This window comes from Oratosquilla oratoria, chromosome 27, assembly GCF_046742065.1.
Source record: "Oratosquilla oratoria isolate Oo_2021 chromosome 27, ASM4674206v1, whole genome shotgun sequence".
NCBI classification, from domain to species: domain Eukaryota; kingdom Metazoa; phylum Arthropoda; class Malacostraca; order Stomatopoda; family Squillidae; genus Oratosquilla; species Oratosquilla oratoria.
Window position 1 is genome coordinate 3,334,978 of NC_134803.1, and position 2,500 is coordinate 3,337,477.

Sequence of the window (2,500 nt, forward strand, 5' to 3'; positions counted from 1 at the left end):
AAGAGAGGGCGAGGGAGGGAAGGGTGGCTATTCTAGTAAGTGAGGAGATAGGTAAAGGGGTAGTGGAGTGGAAGGAGGTTTCCTCAAGGATAATGTGGATGAAGGTGAAACTGGGAAAGGAGATGTGGGTCTTTGTAAGTGCATATGGGCCGGGCAGTGAGAAGAGCATGGAAGAAAGGGAGGCCTTTTGGATAGATTTAAATGAGTGCATAGAGGGTTTAGGAAGAAATGTCAATGTAATAGTACTGGGAGACCTTAATGCTAGGGTGGGAAATGGTCCAATCGATGGAGTGGTTGGGAAGTGTGGAGTTCCAGGAAAGAATCGTAGTGGAGAGTTGATGGTGGAAATGTGTCTAGAAAGAGAGTTGATGATAGCAAATACAGTGTTTCGGAAGAAAGTCAAGCATAAGTACACATGGGAGAGGGTGGTGGAGGGAAGGGTGGTAGATAGAGCGCTAATGGATTATGTAGTGGTAAATAGGATTATGATAGGAAGAGTTAAGGATGTACATGTGCTAAGGGGAGAGGGTGGGGGAATATCAGATAATTTTTTGGTGGAAGGTAAGCTGAGAGTGGAGGATAGATGGAGAAGGAGGAAAGGGACAAAAGGTAGGGAGGTTCTTAGAGTGAACTCCTTGAATGAAAAGGAAAAGGAGAAGGAGTACGAAAAGAAGCTGAAGGAGGAGTGGGAGGGAGTAAAGGATAGAGCAGAGATGGGTGTGGAGGAGGAATGGGGATGGTTCAAGGAGGGAGTCTTAAAGTGTGCAAGGATGGTGTGTGGAACAAGAAGGACAGGGGGAAATAGAAGAAAGGGTAGTGAATGGTGGGATGAGGAAACAAAGAAGGTTGTAGAAGAGAAGAAGCGAGCATTCACAGATTGGTTACAAAAGAGGACAGGGGAGTCATATGAGACGTACAAAGAAAAGAAAAGAGAAGTAAAGCAAAAGGTAAATGAGGCAAAGAGGAGAGCAGATGTGAAATGGGGTAGGAGTATGACAGAAAATTTTGAAAGTAATAAAAAGATGTTTTGGAAAGAAATTAAGAGAGGAAGAGGAGGCGAATCAAGTAGGGAAGAAAAGGTAAAAGGTACAGATGGAGAGATGATAATGGAAGAGAGGGCAGTGAGGGGAAGATGGGCAGAATATTTTAGGGAGTTGCTGAATGTGAAGGAGGATAGGGAAGGAAAGATAGCTGCAGTGGGAAATGCGAAGAAAATGAGAGTGATGAGTGAGGAGAATGGAGGAGAAATAAGGAAGGATGAGGTGAAGGCAGTTGTAAAGATGATGAAAGCAGGTAAGGCACCTGGTCTGGATGGATGTCATGCAGAATGTCTGAAAAAGGGAGGTTCAGTGATGGTGGACTGGTTGGTGAGGTTATTTAATGTTTGCTGGAGAGAGGGTAGAGTACCGGAGGACTGGAGTAGTGCCTGTATAGTTCCTCTTTACAAGGGAAAAGGGGAGGCTTTTGGGAGGATCTTAATTGAGAGGATTAGGAGAGGAACAGAAGGAGTAATTGGTGAGGAACAGTGTGGATTTAGGACGGGTAGAGGTTGTGTAGATCAGATCTTTGTGGTAAGACAGATATGTGAGAAAGCTATAGGAAAGGGGAAGGATGTTTTTTTGGCTTTTATGGATCTGGAAAAGGCTTATGATAGGGTAGACAGAAAGGCACTGTGGGAGGTTATGCAGATTTATGGGATAGGAGGAAAGCTTTTAGGAGATGTCAAGAGTTTTTATGAGAGTAGTAGAGCATGTGTTAGGATTAGAAATGGAGAGAGTGAGTGGTTTGAAGTAAAGGTGGGACTTCGTCAAGGATGCGTTATGTCGCCCTGGCTGTTCAACTTATACATGGATGGGGTGGTGCGAGAGGTGAATGCTAGGGTAGTGAGTCAGGGATTGGAGATGGTTAAAGAAAATGGAGAAAAGTGGGAGGTGAGCCAGCTGTTGTTTGCGAACGACACTGCGCTTGTGGCAGGGTCAGAGGAGGGATTGAGGAAGCTGGTGGCAGAGTTTGGGAGAGTATGTGATAGAAGAAAGCTAAAGATAAATGTGGGTAAAAGTAAGGTGATGAGATGTACAAGGGGGGAAAGTGGCAGTAGACTGGAAGTGAACATTAAGGGAGAGCGACTGGAGGAAGTGGATAGTTTTAGATACTTGGGTGCAAGTGTAGCAGGAAAAGGTGGAGTGAAGGTGGAGGTAGAATGCAGATTGAGAGAAGCGAGTAAATGCCTTGGTGGTTTAAAGAGTGTAATGAGGAATAGACATTTGGGAATGGATGCGAAGAGGAGACTGTATGAAGGAGTGCTTGTGCCAACAGCACTGTATGGGGCAGAAACGTGGAACATAAGAGAAGAAGAGAGAAGGAGTTTGAATGTGTTTGAGATGAGGTGTCTGAGAAGTATGGTGGGGGTTACTAGGCTGGATAGAGTGAGAAATGAGGAGGTGAGGAGGAGAACAGGGGTGAAAAAGGATTTGGGAGATAGGGTTGATGAAAGAATATT

The 2,500-nt window shown here is 44.9% G+C and overlaps 1 protein-coding gene across 1 annotated transcript in view; it reads right to left on the reverse strand.

Annotated features, from left to right (window-relative positions):
* Positions 1 to 2,500, reverse strand: part of LOC143039861 (FMRFamide receptor-like) — a 275,372-nt gene that overhangs the window by 167,522 nt on the left and 105,350 nt on the right. The window lies entirely within an intron of this gene.